Source organism: Moschus berezovskii, chromosome 14, assembly GCF_049115385.1.
Source record: "Moschus berezovskii isolate FMDL1 chromosome 14, NW_MosBer_1.0, whole genome shotgun sequence".
In the NCBI taxonomy this organism is placed as follows: Eukaryota; Metazoa; Chordata; class Mammalia; order Artiodactyla; family Moschidae; genus Moschus; species Moschus berezovskii.
The window spans coordinates 44,753,067-44,772,613 of NC_142473.1; the positions used below are offsets into that span (position 1 = coordinate 44,753,067).

The following is a 19,547-nucleotide window of genomic DNA, read 5'->3' on the forward strand; positions in this document are numbered from 1 at the left end:
GAAAGTAGAACAGTGGTTTCCAGGGTCTGGGGTGGGAGAGGGGTAATAGGGAGTAGCTGTTTAGTGGGTATAGAATTTCAGCTTTACCAGATGAAAAAGGGCTCTGGAGATCAGCTGTACAGCAATGTGAATTTACCTAACACCACTGAACTGTGCACTTGAACATGGTTAAGATGGTAAATTTTATGTTATGTGTTATTTAGTCATTCAGTCATATCTGATTCTGCAACCCCATGGACTATAGACTGCCAGCTCCTCTCTCTGTCCGTGGGATTTCCCAGGCAAGAATACTGGAGTGGGTTGCCATTTCCTTCTCCAGGGGATCTTCCTGACCCAGAGATCAAACCCAGGTCTCCTGCTACCTAGGAAGCCCATGTTATATGTATTTTACCACAATCAAAAAAGAAGAAAAAAAACACTTCTTGGTCACAGCCTGGTTATTTCACTAATTCATATACTAACTTGGGCAAGTTATTCAATTTCTCCATGGTTCCATTTTTCTCATCTGTAAGTGGGATTAGTTAGTACCTACTCCAGAGGCCATTGTGAGGATTAAGTAAATTTCTGTATGCAAAGGATTTAGAAAACTGCCTGACATAAAGTATTGTTCAGTAAATGTCAGTTATCACAGCAGTAATAATATTATTACAGTGTCCGAGATATTATTCGAAGCACTTCCCTATGTTAGGGAAGTAAGTCTTCAACCTACCCATCTTCCCCTCCAACCTCCAACCCTCAATAAAGCTGAAATTTTACAGATGAGGAAACAGAGGCTCAGAAAGGTTAAATGATCTGCCTGGATCACAAAGCCAGTGGGTGATGAATAAAGATTAAGTCTGGCTCCAGTGAGGTCCGGTTGCTGAGAAGTAAGCATTCAGCACGCTGATCCAAATCAAGTCAGAACTGAATCTTCCATTCCAACCAAGAACTAGGCGGTGGGGGAGGCTGTGGCAGGGATGGCTGAGAAGCTGGGCTCTGCTCCAGGCCAGCAACCCACCAGCTAAAGAATCCCAACTATCTTGGTCCCCCTCCCACACCCATCCTGCCCCAGGGATGAGACCAGCTGGATCCAACAAAGAAAATTCAAGACAGAGTGGGAAGTAGTCCCAGAGGTCACCATGGCCTTCCAGCAGATGGAAGAGCAGATACAGAGGGACTTCTCAGAGGCCTGTAGTCAGGACCTGTCAGAGCACCCTTGTCAAGTCCACAGTGAGGGAATAAAACCCCATGTCACCCAGAAAGTAGAAGCATTTATCATGGAAAAGGCAGCAAGAAAGCCCCCACACCTCACCTCAGACCCTTGATGGGCCCATGCTGATGCACTTGGAGAACTTCTGAGAATGGGGCACGAATGCAGTTCCTGGTTTTCCTCTGGACCAAGAGGGCCTGGGTCCAGCAAAAACCTTCCAATGATTGGCAGTCTAGGGTTTCTTTTTTCTTTAAAATAAGTGATTTCTCTTCCCCCTCCAGCCCCCAAGTCTTTTAAAATACCAATGCTGACCTTGGGTGGTCTCTGGTCACTTGCCATTAGAACCTAGAGTCTCCAGCCCAGAGGAAAGGGTACCTGCCATCTGGCCAGAGGTACCCCTGCTGCCTCCCCCTCCAGTGCTGCTGGCTGCAAGGGCATCAGGCCACCCGAGGGGCCTCAGGTCAGGCTATGAGCAAGAAGGAGGACTTGGCACCAGAGGGCCCGTGAAGCAAAAGAGATCCAGAAACAGGATTTTGACATTTGGGAAGGTTTTTGCCCCCCTTCCAACATTGGGAGGGGCTCGTAAACACAAACTTAACTTGGGCCCTTCTCTGTGGGAAAAAAACTTGAACAAATCCTCTCAGAGTGAAAAATCCCCCACTCCTACCAATTTTTTTTTTCTTTCAATTGTTTTTTGGAGTAGGCAAGTGATACATATTCATTGTAGAAAACAAATGAGAAACTGCAGACGAAAATTAAAATCACCCCAAACCCGACCTTCCTAGTTTTAATCATTGTTAACAGTTTAGGTATATCCCTCCAGATTCTTTTTCAATGTAAATATAAATGTTTATACACATATAAGCATATGCTTCCTGAAAATTTTTTAATATACTGTGAAAATCATTCCATGTCAATAATACAGAACCACACTGTATTTTGATGATGTTACAGTATATGTAATATACATACACCACGATTTATTTGCTATTAGACGTATAAGTTTATTTCAAAGTTTTTACAAGTATGAACAAAGCTGTTATCCACACAGTGTTCATACTTCTCCCTAATTATTTCTTCTGAATAAATTCCTGAAACTGGAACTGCTGGATCCAGTGGAACCGCTGGACACAGTGGTGGAGGCCATGCAGGAGAATGAGCAGGTGCGTGGCGCTGCAGGAGAGGATCCTGGAGATGGGGAAGATCGCGGACGGGTGTGAGGGGACTGGGAACCAGGCAATGGAGGAGGCTCAGAAAGAGAAGGAACTTGTCAAGGCCGAGATGCAGAAAGTTCTAAGGAGAAAGCTCAGCTGACGGCGGACCTGTACTACAAGGAGAAGTCATTCTTCGACCTCTTCAAGCGGTTTGAGAAACAGAAGAAGGTGATCGAAGGCTACCGCAGGAATGAAGAGTCGCTGAGGAAATGTGCTGAGGATTACATAGAGAGGGTCAAGAAGAAGGGCCAGAAGTACCAGGCACTGAAGGCCAGGGGGAGAAGAAGCTGCAGCAGGCAATCAAGGAGATCACCCAGGTCCGGAGCAAGGGGCGGACGGACGCCCTGGTGCTGCAGGTGGTCCTGAGGAAGGAGCAGATGCGTGTCTACTCGCTGAGAAGGTGGTTAAGCAGAAGACTAAAGAGAAGGATGAGCTGACCAGGATCTGTGATGACCTCATTTCCAAGATGGAGAGAATCTGACCTAGCAGCCCTGACCTGGACTGTCTTCCCTTCATGGGGGGGTGTGTTTGTCTGTCTGTCTAGGTTTTCCTTCTCTATTGATCTCAATTCGTCTTTAAGCTTGGTTGCTTTTGGGAAAGACGGAATAAAGTTTCCCTTAAATCTTAAAAAAAAAAAAAAATTTATGTCATACACATAAATCCCCCAAATCCAACTATTTCACTGATATATACAAGTTTCCTTAAGTGAGGGACCTCTGCACTGTGCTTGTAACCTGAACCAGCCCTCAATTTTCTCAAACACAGTTCTCCATCACAAGCAGTTCCAAAAGAAAACTCCTTAAACCCCTTGTCCATGATCTCATAAATGACTAAGTGGCATTTAAAAGATACACAATTTTATTTTGACTTTAGTAATCCACTAAACCACTGAGTGGCTAAGCACAGCACAGCACAATCTGCCAAACAGAGACCCACTGGGGTCTGACTGGGGTACCAGGATACTTGCCACACAAAATATATTTGTACAAAATTAGACCTGACTACCCACCACCTGACACCCCCAATCTCTGCCCCTCCGTCTCTCCGTTCCTTCTCCCTTCTCCCTCGTCCCTCCTTCCATCTATCCCATCCATCCTTCTTCCTCTCCCTTTCTTTTCAAATCACTCCCCTTCTTTCTTTTTCATCCCTGCCCTACTCTTTCTCCCTTTCTTATCGCCTCTTCTTTCCTGAAGCAGTTGGGACCCTTTATCAGAGCAGACAGTACTGGAGCTGGGCGAAGTTTCCAGCTGCACCAAGAGCTGGAGGAGCTGTCTGTGAAATCCTCAGTCTTTGGTATTCATTATTTAAGTTCTGTGGAAATGGGTTCGCTTTGAAGTCTACTGACTCATCCTCCTCCTTAACTTCTTATTTCCTGTAAATGATCCATTAGTTTTTGGCAAGGTCCATGTCACACAGCATTCCCATCAGAAGGGGCTGTTCCACAACCCTGGGCAGTGTGAACACTGCCTTTTGCAGTGGAATTGGAAGCATGATGGGGACGTGTAGACTCTGCTTTCTTAAAAGTTACTTTAACCAGCCCTAATGCCGCCTCAAATTAATAATGTGAAACATATGCTCCATCTGCCTGCTAAAGGGTGACAAAGCCATTCATGTTCATAATGGCCAAAATTATTCTACAGATGAAAAGTTTTCTAAAGCAGCTCACATAGGCTAGTCAATCAGTTCCACCAAGGGGGAAAATTCCCCCTCAATCATCCCACGTGAGACCTCTTTGCCAAAACAGCCAGTTCACTGTGGCATTAAGATGTTGAAAGGGGGAAACAAATGGAGATTATAAACAGTTCTCATAAGTTTTCAAACTTTCTGCCCCTGGTAAGGCATGCATAGATTAGCGCTAACAGTTTAGTGGGAAAGGTCATGTGCCTTTTCACAAAGATCCAGGGAGCCACGCAGGACTCTTGTGGACTTCAGAAACTAAACAAATCAGTTACAAAGGGCGGGGGCGGGGGGGAAGGAGTTCTTTAAGAAAAAAAATCAAATTGGGCTGGAAAAGTAGTATTATCAGCAAAACGCTAAATCTTCCCCCCTCCCCCTCCCCCCATACTCCCTGCTCCCCCGACCCGGCTGGTGGGAGCAGAAAGATATTCCTTTGATATCAGAGCAAATAAAAGTTTGAATTATTGACTGCTCATGTTAATGCCGGATTTTACTACCACCATATTTCAAAATGAAATTATTCTAACATCTATGCCTCAAATTAAGATCTGTGATAATATATATTACAGTTCAGAAAATGTCTTAGGTTCAGATGATGTAAAGGCTGATTCCCCTGGAGAGTAAACACTGGACATTGTTTCTCAAGGGCTAAAACTCTCCTCATCCCTCCAAATAAATTTAAGTATTGATGACATCAGGGAGTGCTGCCTGGTTATCAAAGCACATCTGGGGTGGGGGTGGGGAGGGCAAGATAATGCCACTTAATAGTCAAAGTGGTGGAAACGTCTTAAATGCAGGGTTGTCAAAAGAGGGCTTTCTCCTATAATTTACAAATATGAAAGCCCTATGAGAAAGTTTAGCACACAACACATGAAACTCTCTCCACTCCACCATGTTGGAATTCTGGTTTCAAGTTTCCCACACCATCTTTACTCCTACGGGCCCTACAGAGTCTTTTGGGGGGTATTCATAGATATCCAGGGCCCAAACGCCCATCTATGAAAGTACAGTTGGCAGCTCACTTGTGACTGGCCTCCGCACATCACTCATCAAGGCTGTGGAGGAGGGGCACGTGTGTGAAAAGCAAAGAGCTGAGCCTGCCCGCCAGTGCCCAGGTGGGCTCTGCAGCCAGCCTTACATTCTAAAAAGAGCACAGCCCTTCAATCTATGGCATTAGTTCCTGACACAGCGGCAGGATGTCTTCTCCTCTCAGAAGCTCCATGAAGCAAAACTTCACCAACTTCCACCAGGTACACTAATGAGAAGTTCATCGTGAACAGCATCAAGGGTCAGCCACACCCAACAGGACTTCTCTCCCACCCCAAAGATGGGGTCACTGGCCAAACGACGCTAAGCAAATAATTCTACGTGAGAAAAAAATATACATTTCCACTTTTAAAATTACGTTTCACAATTCCTCTCACTTCTTAGGAAAACAAGATCAAATGTTTGTAAGGACTCACTTGAATATATTTTCACTTTCCAAGCGCAAAGTAGAGGACCAAAAAAAAAAAAAAGAAAGAAATTCTCAGCAGCCACAAGACAAGAACGCCTTCCTCCTTCCCTGCCAAAACCAAGCATTATGCACATATAATGAACATGATGCAATAAAAACATCTCCAAACGCTTTCTGATACATTCTCTCATTTAATCTTGCGACTCCTTAATGCTCATATTTTAATTTCAGTTTTAGATCCTTAAATTCCTTCAAAGGTGCTAAAATACGAAAGAATGTGAAGCATGATTTCATACTAACTAGAAGCAAGAGAGGAGTTTCAGGCCCCTTAAAATAAAAATCTATCTTCAGACCCCTCAGAGTCTGCATGAAACACAGCAAACTCAGTCTGTTGTCCCGAGGGAAGCAGGCTGCTGTAAAATGTAAGTAACTCCTCATTGGCACTGTTAGCTTTTTTGTGTGTTTTAATTTTAAAACCCGAGTGTAATTATCTCTTATTTACTAGAGTCACAACTCTTGCCAAAGGGAATACAAACCACTTCTTTGCGGATGAAGTTGCTGACAAAGGTTTGACAAAGAAAAATAATTAATAGCTCCATGCTGACCCCGGGGTAAGTCTCAGAGCACGGCGAAGTGAACTTGCCAAGGATAAGCCGGGCATGGGCGCGTGATGCCCGGCCAAGGGCATGGCACATACCCGGTCCTGAGAAGCTTGGCGGCTTCTGAAGGGACTTAGGCTATGGGACAAAAGTACGAGAGGTTTTTGCACATCCTCTTTAGTCATGGTTCTGTGTTGAAACTGCTTTGCGCTCCAGTTACAAACGCTCTCCTGTTTAAGAAAGCTGTGGATGGACAATTAATGCCTTTCAGCTGGGGCTGGAGTGTTCTCCAAGTTTGGTTCTGGGCTCTACAGTTTAGCATGCTCATTCTCAGAAATTCTGGCAAGAAAGGCTTTGGGATAGGGAGCCGCCAGGGCCAGTTTCCTGGAGCCTGTCCGATGGGCACCTCACCTGATCACCGTCACATTTGGGGAGCCAAACAGAAGGTGGATACGGGAGGATCATGAGCAGCTGGGTCAAAACCCGTAGGAGGAGTCTGCCTCTTAAAACATGCGAGTTCAGAGATTCCATCTTAACTTTCCTCTTAAACTATAAAAGTCTTCTGAGTGCAAACAGCATTAAATTCCAGCAGATACTCACCCCCCCCACCCCCCGCCCATTTTCATTTGTCTACTGTTACTGCTGGGAAGCTTGTAGCCCCAGAACTGTAAGATACTATCATCCTTTTTATCATTATTATTAATGATGGGTTTACTCGCAACACTGTATCTTTCTGTCTCCTGCAATAATCCCATCCCATCCCCTGGAGTACAGACATGTTTCATGATTGGCAGCTATTTTAGATACTTTTGGGGTGTGCTTGCGTGACTGACAAGACTTCAAGTCTTAAAGCCAGAAAGAATTTGATTTCTAGCCTTGACAAACCACTTAACGTGGCTGAGTCTCAGCTGCCTCACCTATGAGACGGAGCTCGTATCTTTGTAGCAGAAGGGGTGAGGATTATGCTGATTTAATTCCCCCTGGATGCCCAAGGGCAAGTGCCCCTTATGGGCAGAATCTCCATCCCAAAGTGTAACATGGAATAGGTACCCAATATACTAGAGCTATTGTTATTCTTATGAGTGTTAATAATACCAACCACAAGGACAAAATTAAAGAGGTTACTGACCCCAGAGAGAAATTTCTAATTCAAGCTTCGTTATCTTAAATTAACTCAGCTATTTTTTCCCCCTTCTCATAGAATTCAAAAAAAGCCCTGAGATTTTGGCTCCAACTTCTCAGTGATAATCTTGGCTTTAGTAATATTCATTAAGAGTTTCCGATCCAGGGAGAACTATTAACTCTGGAGTGGAAGCAGAAACTGGAAATCCGAATGAAGTGAAGGTCTGCTGGCAGTTGTAACAAGATCATTTGCTCCTGCAAATGTTATTTCTTGGCTATTGGTATCTTTTGTGCCAATTTCTGCAGGCAGAGATCTCTGGAGGAAAAAGACTGTCTGGGGCCCACACGTGTTTTCAGAACAGGTTGGTACATCCTGTCCTTGCTACAGAGCCTGGTACATCAGTAGCAAAACAGACCTCTCTTTGGATGCACTATTTTTGTGTGTGAATTCTGCAGGACTCTAGGCTGGCTGCTGAAGCCACCACGGAATCTTCCTCTCGGGCTGGGTTGGTGAACTGCTCCCTGGAGCCCCCTGGTGGCCATTTCCATGTTCACACCATGTACTCGCCCTCCTCAGGGCGGAGAAAGTGGCTTTAAAAGAGCCACCAAAGGGCTGGTTACTGGCATCCTTCATCCAGAGGGACACCCCCACATTTTTAGGATCAAGGAAACATGCTGTGTTAAGGCTGGTACAGACACAGCACCCCTCTTAAATGTCAGAACAGCTCTTGAGCATTTGCTGCATGCCAGGCCTCACACCAGGCATGAAGAATACAGAGAGGATTATGACTCGGTCCCTACTCTCAAGAAGCTTCTGGCCCAGAGGGAGAGGTGGACTGGTACCTGTACCAAGAAGGACAATACAGAGAGAAATGTCAAGCTTTGAGGGAACCCCGGGGACAGTGTCAGCCTCCTTAGGGAAAGTGGGAAGGGAGGGGGCAAGAGTTAACCTGGCTCTCAGAGGCCAAGAATCAGCTGGACAGGGAAAGGAGGGCAGGCATTCCAGGTAGAAGAATCAGTATGCATCAAGGCCCAGGCTTCTTGGGGAACTGTGGTGAATCTGGAGGGCTCCCAGCAGGGAGAAGAGGCTAGAGAAGCGGGTAGGGCAGGCTGAGAAGGATCTCATAGGCCACACCAAGGACCCTGTTTATCTATCCATGATTCTCCAAACTGTGCTTGAGAGTTCCCGCAGACATTTGATTCTAATTTCATGGATGCTGAAGCTAAGAGAACTCTGTGGGAGCTATCCACGATCCACTGACCAAATTCCTGCGTTCAACTCCAGGGTAACCAGGAGAGAAACATCAAATTCCAATACAGGGGCATCCTACAAAATATCTACAAAACACCAGTACTCCTGAAAATTGCCATCAAAAACAAGAGAAGTCTGAGAACCTGTCACAGACAACAGAAGCCTAATTCCTTCAGTTCAGTCAGTTCAGTTCAGTTGCTCAGTCGTGTCCGACTCTTTGTGACCCCATGAATCACAGCACGCCAGGCCTCCCTGTCCATCACCAACTCCCGGAGTTCACTCAAACTCATGTCCATCGAGTCGGTGATGCCATCCAGCCATCTCATTCTGTCGTCCCCTTCTCCTCCTGCCCCCAATCCCTCCTAGCATCAGAGTCTTTTCCAGGGAGTCAACTCTACACATGAGGCAGCCAAAGTATTAGAGTTTCAGCTTTAGCATCAGTCCTTCCAATGAACACCCAGGACTGATCTCCTTTAGGATGGACTGGTTGGATCTCCTTGCAATCCAAGGGACTCTCAAGAGTCTTCTCCAGCACCACAGTTCAAAAGCGTCAATTCTTCGGCGATCAGCTTTCTTCACAGTCCAGGAGCCTAATTCCATTTCTGAGTGACAATTAAATGTAATATGCTGGGACTTCCCTGGTGGTCCAGTGGTTAAGACTCTGCACTTCCAATGCAGAGGTCCCAGATTCGATCCCTGGTCAGGGATGTCACAACTAAAACTCAGCTCAGCCAAGTAAATAAGTACTCTAAAAACTAAAATAAAATGTTATCATATTTAAAAAAATAATAAATGTAATCTGCTATTCTGGATGCAATTCTGCAACAGATAAATGACCTTCCTAGGTAAAAACTAGGGAATAAAGTACTGCTACTGCTAAGTCACTTCAGTCGTGTCCGACTCTGTGTGACCCCATAGACGGAAGCCCACCAGGCTCCCCCGTCCCTGGGATTCTCCAGGCAAGAACACTGGAGTGGGTTGCCATTTCCTTCTCCAATGTGTGAAAGTGAAAAGTGAAAGTAAAGTCGCTCAGTCGTGTCTGACCCTTAGCGACCCCACGGACTGCAGCCTACCAGGCTCCTCCATCCATGGGATTTTCTAGGCAAGAGTACTGGAGTGGCTTGCCATGCCTTCTCTGGGGAATAAAGTACAGAGCCTAGTTAATGATTATGTATCGATCTTGGTTCATTAATGGTAACAAATGTGCCATACTAGTGTAAGATGTTAACAATAGGGGAAACTAGATGGGAATAGGTAAATGGGAATTTCTGTAATCCTCAAAATTTTTGATAATCTGAAATGGTTCGAAAAAATAAAATTAATTTTTAAAAATTCTGTGTTCATACAGTCAAACTACTATCTGCAATGGGTTGTATAATTAAATATTAATCATACAATTGTATAATAAAATGATAATACATGTTACACATGAGAATTTAGAAGATTAATTCATATTCTAGTAACAAGAGCCAACATTTATTGAGTACCTATTCTCAGCCAGGCACTCTCTTAAGTAATCATTTCTGATCTCCAAAACAGCCCCATGCACTAAGAACTGCCCACATCCCATTTTACAGGAGAGGAAATGAAGACAGCAATTAGACAACTTGTTGGGATAAGTGGCAGAGTCTGGATTTGAACCCAGCTCTGTCTGATGCTAGACTCTGGATGCTGCTGCTGCTGCTAAGTCACTTCAGTCGTGTCCAACTCTGTGTGACCCCATAGACGGAAGCCCACCAGGATTCCCCGTCCCTGGGATTCTCCAGGCAAGAACACTGGAGTGGGCACGACTGAGAGTCTGGATACTTAATGACAATTCTATACTTTACTGCCTCCTGGTATTCAGCTTTATATACTGATATTTCACTGAAAAACAATGCATTGATTTTATTTTTCTTTTTAATGTTTGAAACCACAGCTATAAATGGGGTGATAAGAGGAGGGGGATTTCCAGTCAATGAAGGACTAGGTCAGAGCTGGTGGTTGGTGCTGGCGCAAACGTTCTGACAGTTTCAGTGTGAAGGATGGACTGGTATAGGCTGGGCCCCTGCTGCAGAGATCTTCTAGTAACATCTCCGAAAGGAGGAGGAGAGGCAACCAGAGAGAATGAACTTCCCTAAAAGGATACAGTGAAAGCACTTGCTTTATACAGGAACCCTTTGTATCCAGCCCCAACCAATCACACCCCAGGCATTACTGAGTCCCTAACTTGTGCCTGGGCGGGTCTGTCTCCAGGAGCCCCTGTTTGCTGCCTCCACAGACAGGACCTGATGATTAGTAAAGGGAAAATAAGAGCAGTCCAAGCAAGGAGGCAGCTGGCCCAGAGCCCCCCAGGGTAGGGGCAGGGCCTGAGAAGGGGTGTTAGTGGGGGTAGGGGGAGGGCTGGGGTGCCTCATGGAGGAGGCCTGTGGGCTGGGCCCAGGGCAAGCCCACCCCTCCCTGCAGTCCTTGTGTCTGGGTCACCAGCCAATTTAGAGCTGAGAGTCCAACCTCTCACTGCCAGCTCAGCCGCTTCCCCTGCCCTCCCAGGTCAATGAAAAGCAGGCCTCATTTCACTTCTGCACTTGAGAGGCTGCCATGTGCCACCAGAGGCACATATGAAGTTCGGTACCCCTAGAGGTTGTGGAAAATACCAGAAAGTCTCCTAGACGGTCAACTCTTCCAGAGTCGTCTTATCTAGCCTGGCATGCCATAGGCATCAATCAATAGATGGGGAACTAAACGGAAATCTTAAAACGCATGCATCATAGGTCATACTGGAGTGAACTGAACTGGAGTTTGGAATATTTAGTACAAAATCTTTACCACATACTTAGTGGCTTGAAACAACACAAGTTCATTATCTCACAATTCTGGCTGTTGGATGTCCAAATGGGTTTTTCACTGGACTCAAATCAAGATGTTGGCAGGGGACTTCCCTGGTGGTCCAGTGCTTAAGAACTGCCTGTCAATGCTGGGGACTTGGGTCCAATCCCTGGTCTGGGAAGATTTAACATGCCACAGGGCAACTAAGCCCATGTGTCACAACTGCTGAAGGTGACATGCTCTGGAACCCGAGTGCTGCAACTACTGAAGCCTGAGCGCCTACAGTCCCGTGCTCCGCCACAGGAGAAGCCGCCACAGCCAGAAGCCCACGCACCACAACTGGGGTAGCCCCTGCTCACCACAACTAGAGAAAGCCCACGCACAGCATCAAACACCCAGAGCGGTCAAAAATAATTCAAAAAAAAAGATGTTGGCAGGGGTGCATTCCCCTCTAGAGGCTCTAGTTTTTGTTGTTCAGTTGCCGAGTCATGTCTGACTCAGCAACGCCATGGACTGCAGCAGGCCAGGCCTCCCTGTCCCTTACCATCTCCCAGAGTTTGCCCGAGTTTATGTCCATTGCATCGGTGATGCCATCCAACCATCTCATCCTCTGTCACTGTCTTCTCCTCCTGCCTTCAATCTTCCCCAGCATCGGGTCTTTTCCAGTGAAAAAGCTCTTCGCATCAGGTGACCGAAGTACTGGAGGGTCAGCGTCAGCATCAGTCCTTCCAATGAGTATTCAGGGTTGATTTCCTTTAAGATTAACTGGTTTGATCTCCTTGCTGTCCAAGAGACTCTCAAGAGTCTTCTCCAGCACCACGGTTCGAAAGCATCAATTCTTCGGCACTCTGCCTTCTTCATGGTCCAGCTCTCACAACTGTACGTGACTACTGGAAAGATCAAAGCCTTGACTATACGGACCTTTGTTGGCAAAGTGATGTCTTTGCTTTTTGACACACTGTCTGGGTTTGTTGTAGCTCTCCTGTCACGAAGCAATCATCTAAGGCTCTAAGGGGAACGTAAAAGGTTCTATCTCCTTGCCTTTTCCAGCTCTGTGGCCCCCTGCACTCCTTAGCTCGTGGCTGCTCCCTCATCTTCAAAGTCAGTAACACTGTCTCTCCTGACCTTCCTCCATGCTCATGTCTCCCTCTGACTCCCTTCTGCCTTGCTCTTCCTCTTTTAAGGATTATTATGATTACACTGGACCCATCTGGAAAATTTAGGACACTCTCCGTATTTTAAGGTCTCACCTTAAAATTAAATTAACAACGTTAATTCCATTTGCAACCTTCATTCTCCTTGGCCATGTAAGGTGACATAGTTACCAGTTCTAAGGGTTAGGACATAGACATCTGTGGAATGCCATTATTCAGCCTACCACAAACTTCATCTTTTAAGGTCGAACTGTAGGCGACCACTAGTGTTTTGCCAAAAGGTGAAAATGTTAACACTTATCAAGCACCTACTGCATACAAGGCATACCACTAAGTACTTTTGCATATATGATCTTATTTAATTGCAGTTAATGTTCAAAGAGTAGTAGTAACTACTACTACTAGTAAACCAGATCATGTTGCTCACCTCTAAAATCCTCTGATACTTTTCCGTATGTTTCAGGGGAAAACTCACAGTGTCCTGGCAGCCCCTTGGGGCCCATGGGATCTAACTTTGGCCCGATTCCCATCTCCATCTCCCACCAGCTTCCCCTCGACCTCGACGCTTCAACCATGGGGGCCTTTCAGTTCCTTGAACCTCTGTGGCTGCACCTGCAGACCCCTCTTTCTGGAACATTCATGCCCACGATCGTCGACCCTGTCTCATTACTCAGACCTCTAGCCTATTCACTGCACATCCCCAACTCCTAAAATAGTGCTTAGCACGTAGTACGCACAAGATACACATTTATAAACGAACTAGTCTGAATTATATCAGTGAGGAAATGAGATGATAAGGCCAAGTCCACAGAGCTAGTCAGCTCAGGAATTCCAACGCAGAGCATACTCAACACCCCAGCCTCTCAACGGGCCACCCCCAAGCTCCTCATCAGACACCGCTAGGCCAGCTGGGAGGTGCAGGGATGAAAACACTAGGTCGAGCTCTTGAGCAGCCCCCTGCTCACTGGACGGCAGTGAAATAGTGACACAACCTGCTGATGGCCCACCCAATCAGCGAGCCTAACGGAGACTGGTCTGCACTCTCAGCTGGGAGGGCTATGAAACCAGATCGGGAGAAGACATGGTCACGGCAAACCAAGAATTCCTAATCAGGTGGGAAAAACAATAAGATTCTGAAATGAATCTTAAAAAAGAAAAAAGTTCCAATCTGCAAAGGAAGTGATTTTTCCATATTCTAACAATCAGAAATATGCTTTTTAAACATCAGAATTTTCATTCCATGTCGCTGTCATTTTGGGGGAATTTAAATAGATGACATTATGCTTTCCTGTGGGTGAGAGCAACAGCAGTCCTGGAATGCCATTATTTTAGTGCGTGACAGGGGAGGCGATTGCATCACGGATTCCAGAGACTGAAATCCCAACCAAGCTAACCACAATGAAGAACTCTTTTAAGATTCCTTGCAGGAGCTCTGAAGAACCAAATACATCAGCAGTGAGCCAGCAACCATCAGGAGAGCATTGTAACAATGGCACCAGTATAGGAGGACTTTCGTCCCTTCTCATCATATTCCTTCCTGCCCCAACTGTAGATAAGAGAACAGAAGGAGGGGCTGAAGAGAGCAAAAGACCACTCCAGGCCCACCACCCACACCCGAGCCTGAGCTGCGGAGCAGGCTGGACCAGGAGGAGTGGAAGAGCATGGAATTGGAAGGGAAGGTGGAGTTTTGATTTCAGACTGGACTAGGCCTTCATACCTACAGGTGAGTCCTAATTCCTTAAATGTCCTCATAGCTGGACATGCAATCCACCTAAGATGTCAGAGAGCATGTTTTAAGGCAGTCCTTGAGGTAGGGAGAGCTCTTTCTTGATTGAACTCCAATGGAAGTCAACTGATTCAATAAATTTGTTACAGGATAAAAATCAAACGACCACTAGAATATAATTTTTTGGCTGGCAAATTTAAAAGGTAAAAAAAACAAAATAACGCCCAATTTTGATGAGAGTGAAGAGAAATGAGTATCCCTAAATACTTCTGGTATGTCTTAGCCCATTCAGGCCACTATAACAAAATACCACAGTCTGGGTGGCTTATAAACTACAGAAACTTAATTCTCATGGTCTGGTGGCCCAAGTCCAAAGTCAACCAGCATGGTCAAGTTCTATGGTGAAGACCGTCTTCCTGGTTCATAACTGGCCCCTTCTCCCTGTGTCCTTTTATGTGGAAGAGGCTAGAGATCTTTCTGGACCCTCTTTTATATGGCATTAATCCAACTCATGAGGACTCTACCCTCGTGACTTAAGGACCTACCAAAGGCCTTACCTACTCATACCACAACACCAGGCATCAGGAGTTCAGCAGACACATTTCAGAAGAACACAAACATTCAGACTATAGCTGGTTTACAAATCAGAACAAATTTTCTTGGGCAGTGCCTCTCACACTGCAATGTACACAGTCACATGGACATCTAGTTAAGATGCAGACTCTGATTCAGTAGGTCTGCACTGAGGCCCAAGAATCTGCCTTTCTCATAAGCTACCCAGCTGAAACTGCAAGACTCTGGCCACCTGATGTGAAGCACCAACTCATTGGAAAAGACCCTGATGCTGGGAAAGAGCCAGGGCAGGAAGAGAAGGGGACAACAGAGGATTGAGATGGTTGATGGCATCACCGACTCAATGGATGTAAGTTTGAGCAAGCTGGGAGATGGTAAAGGACAGGGAAGGCTAGTGTGCTGCAGTCCATGGGGTCACAGAGTCAGACATGACTTAGTGACTGAAAAATAGCAACCATGACTTGGTTATTCTGATGGTATTGGAGCAAGGATCACACCTTGAGAAGTCTAGAGAAAATCTGACCAAGTGTATCAAAAGCCTTAAAATCTTTATTACTTTTGACTCAGTAATTCTCCACTAATGATATATTCTAGGGACTAATAGGGAATATATATATATATAAAAAGATGTAGCCAAATATGTTTATCACAATGTTACATCTATAGTGGAAACTGGATACAACCTAAATACCTGACAACAGGGAAATTTATAAACAAATGATGGTAAAGCCATTCGGTGAATAAAACAATATAGTCATATCAAGTTCTTATAAAATGTTTGATGCTGCTGTGAAAAAAACATTTGCGACATCAGAAACAAAAAGATAAAAATACAAAGATGGGTCAGTTTTGTGTGTCAATTTGGCTAGGCTATAGTACCCAGTTACTGAATCAAAAACTAGATGCTGCTGTGAAGGTATTCTGTTGATAGGATTAACACGTACAATCAGCTGACTTTAAGTGAAAAAGATTACCCTCTGCAGTGTGGGCAGATCTCATCAGTTCAAGGCCTTACAAACACAAACAGATTTCCCATAAAAGAGGAGATTTTGCCTCAAGACTACAGCATTAACTCTTGCCTGAGTATTCAGCTTGCTGGCCTGCCTTATAGGTTTCAGATCTGCCAATCCTATAGTCATGTAAACCAGCTCCTTGAGATAAATCTCTGCAAATATATGTGTATGTGTGTGGGTATCTCTTAGTACAAATGCTTAAGTGTGTCTGTATGTTATGTGTCTGTGTGTGTGTATATGTATACACAATACACACATACAGATATATGTTCACTGGTTCTGTTTCTCTGGAGAATCCTGACTGATACAAAGCATGAGTCTAATTCTGTTAAAAACATTTATGTTACAAATTACATTGCAAAAGCTTGAGTCCCATAACTGAATATATGGTATGATTCTTATTTTATTGTTAAAATATTAGATATATGAATGAGAGAGAAAACATCCAAATATTAGCAATAAAAATACTATGGTTTATTTTAATGTTTGTCTTGATATTTAATATTTTTTAAAATGTTTATGAGCATGTGTTTCTTTTATGATCAGGGAAATCATAGTTACAATCTGATTTGCATTGAACACTGCAATTTCAGTGTCCACTGAGAGGACGACTACACAATTTGAGGCAATTTGAAGAAGAGAAGCCCTTCTTCACCATTTCACCTGCTTCTCTAGTCACAAACTATATTCTCAGCATTTCCTCCAGACCTGTCCCAGCCCTTTTTTTGGGTCCCATTTGGCCTCCTGCCCTGTCCTTCATTGTCTCAAATAAAAAACCCATTAGATGGGCAAGGCAGTGACTTTCATTATCCTTGTTTTATCAACGAGGAAACTGAGGCTAAGAGGGTTTAAGTGATTTGTACATAGATACCCAGCTGGTAATTGACATAGCCCAAATTCCTTCCTTTGTAAACTGGAAAACCAGGCACATGTGAGTGATTTTCATTACTGCTCCCATATGGACTGTGTGAGAACCATGTCAATTATATTACGAGGTCTTCTCCCTGGCCTGCCACAGCCTTCCTCGGTGACTTCAGACAATGACTCATTAATCTCCAGAAGAGACGTGGATGGCCAGCATCAGATGCCAGGACCAAAAAGACTCTGGGTTTGGCCACATGTCCAAGCACCCTGGCCAGGGCCTCTGATGACTCAAGCCCCACAGCTGGAAGTGAGCAGGACCACCCGTACCGCCCCAAATGGGGCCAAACTCAGGGCTTTCTTTCCAGCCTCCCCCCTAATGATTGGCGCAAGGTCCTGGCCATCTGCCATCCCATGCCCATGAGGGATGGCCCCACTGCAGAAGACTTAGGCTACAAAAGCAATTCCAACTGCTGGCAGCATCAAGTTCTTGGACTGGGCTCTAGCATGAAGGGCTTTCCTTCTTCTCCCCTCCTGGGCCTGCTGAGACTGAGTGTACTCTTGAATCCCGTTAGGACTGGATCATTTCCCTGGGATCCCGACACCCACCTTGCTATCCCCAGGGAGCAGGGTCTGCATGTACCATGATCCCTACCACAAATGGGCTGATCTTCCCAAATCATGAGCCCTTCACCTCCAACACAAGAGCCCCAGGATATCCTGTTGACACCTGCAACCCCAAGACCTAAAGGTAATCCAGGCTGGAATAACACTTGTTTGTTTGCTGAACAAATGAATAAACATACTACACACAGGCCATAACTCAGGTCCTGGCCAGCCTCCTATCTAAGCATTTCCAAGTGATAAAAAAAAAAAGTGCTATATTAAATGGTAAGCCAGTTAGATGGCTTCGTGGGGTGCAAGTTTATAAAAAATTCTAAAACAACGGAAATAAATTGGAAATATGGTACCAGTTAACTTGAGTTTCCACACTGCTTTCTCCAGACTGATAAAGCATAACGGGTCCCCCTTAGTCAAAGACGATGATGCACTTGGTGGGATGGGGAGGAAAAGCACAGTCCTCTTGGAAAGCTACTTTTTTTTTTTTTTTGGAAAGCTACTTTGGCTAAAGCTATTTGCACTGCTCAATGTGCAAACTGCAAGGTGTAACAAGAGGCCATACCGCCAAGCCTGAAACCAGTGAGCTGACAGGATCCTGAGTTCAGCAGGTCTCAGTTCAGTTCAGTTCAGTTCAGTCGCTCAGTCGTGTCCAACTCTCCGCGACCCCATGAATCACAGCACACCAGGCCTCCCTGTCCATCACCAACGTCTGCAAAAATTTAAAAACCAAACTAACCCTAGCCATTAGACCTATTTAGGGGAATAAGTGATGTATCTGAGTAACTATTAAACTCCCTTTTTAAATATTTTTCAAGATATCGTTTACCTCAGAAAATGATGCAAAATAAAAACACTGTAATCCCTTTGTCTTACTGTGAAGACAAAGAAACAGGCTTGCTAGTTTCATTTATATAAATGCCAGCTTCTCCCCATCTGCCCGACATAAATGCTGAATACATACTTGTTATTTGGTCTGATATTGGTCTGGGTCCCATAGCAGAACCCCTCAGGCCACAGGGGAAATGCCCAGAGCACTGGCTGGGGAACACGTGGGGGCTCCAATCAGCTTCTGATCATCAGCTCCCCACCCTGAGGGTTGTGTAGGGTCCCCATGCCCTTTGAGGGCACCTGCTCTCCATCCAGGTGACATCAAAGCCACAGACTCCTGCTCATGGCAAAACTGGAAAATCAAGAGGACCCCTCTCCCTGCCTCTCCACACCCTTATCATCAACAGAAAAGGCGGGGAAGAGGAAAATAAAGGAGAAGGCAGAGTGAAGTAGGGGCTCCACAACGATGCCTTGGCAAGAGAGAGAAGAGGAAACTGAGACAAGTGGGCAGGATCTGAGCGATGGCCCCCGCCTCACTGGCCTCTGTGAGAAGGGAGGAAGGCTGCCAGGACACATGCTGGCGGGGTTGATGGCGTGTGCTTTAGCACAAAGATTTAATAGGCAGAGCTAATAGAGCAGGATTGAGAAATGCCTTCTTTGTTGTGCCAAGTACAGTACAGAAAAGTTACCATCAGCATCAGAAAATGTATTCGGGTTTCTGGGACTGAGTTAAGGTCCAGCATGGAGACTCAACCACTGAAACACATGATCAGAAAGATATTAAACTTTCAGATGGAGGGCCAGACCCAGGAGAAAAACAAGCTCCTTCTTATGTACATGCGTATTACCTGCAACAAAGCAGAATATACACATTGATATCCCTTTGGAACTGTGAGGAAGGGCAACAGCTCATGGCTTCATTTTTACTGAGAGCTTATTATGCATCAGGCACTGCTCTATGTGCCTGACATGTATTAATTCATTATATTTTTCACATAATGAGAAACATACCAGCAGTATCTCCTTTGCAGAAAGAAAGCAAGCTGAGGCACGATAAGGTTAAGTCATTTTCAATTTTCCAAAAGTGCCGCTGAGAATAAGCAAGACTATCCTGTAGAAGGCTCTGTGACCAAGGGGGGAAAGAGGAAGTTAATTACATAGTAGCCCTCAAATTAGCTGGGGACTTTCCGGGTGGTCTAGTGGTTAAGAATCTGCCTTCCAATGCCGTGGATGCGAGTTCAACCCCTGGTTGGGCAACTAAGACCACACACCACAACTACAGAGAAGCCTGTGCACTGCAAGCAGAGAAGCCTGTGTGCCACAACTAAGAGCTGATGCCAAAAAAAAATGGTTTTTAGTTAACGCCTACTGAGAGACATTACTTTGCCAACCAAGGTCCGTCTAGTCAAGGCTATGGTTTTTCCAGTGGTCATGTATGGATGTGAGAGTTGGACTGT

General features: G+C 45.2%; 1 protein-coding gene and 1 non-coding gene across 2 annotated transcripts in view; one reads left to right on the forward strand and one right to left on the reverse strand.

Annotated features, from left to right (window-relative positions):
• The window catches only part of PARVA (parvin alpha), a 184,842-nt gene that overhangs the window by 140,794 nt on the left and 24,501 nt on the right, over positions 1–19,547 (reverse strand). The gene's annotated exons all lie outside the window — the stretch shown is intronic.
• Positions 9,145–9,217, forward strand: TRNAG-UCC (transfer RNA glycine (anticodon UCC)). Its single transcript has one exon. It is a non-coding gene; the product is annotated as a tRNA-Gly (tRNA).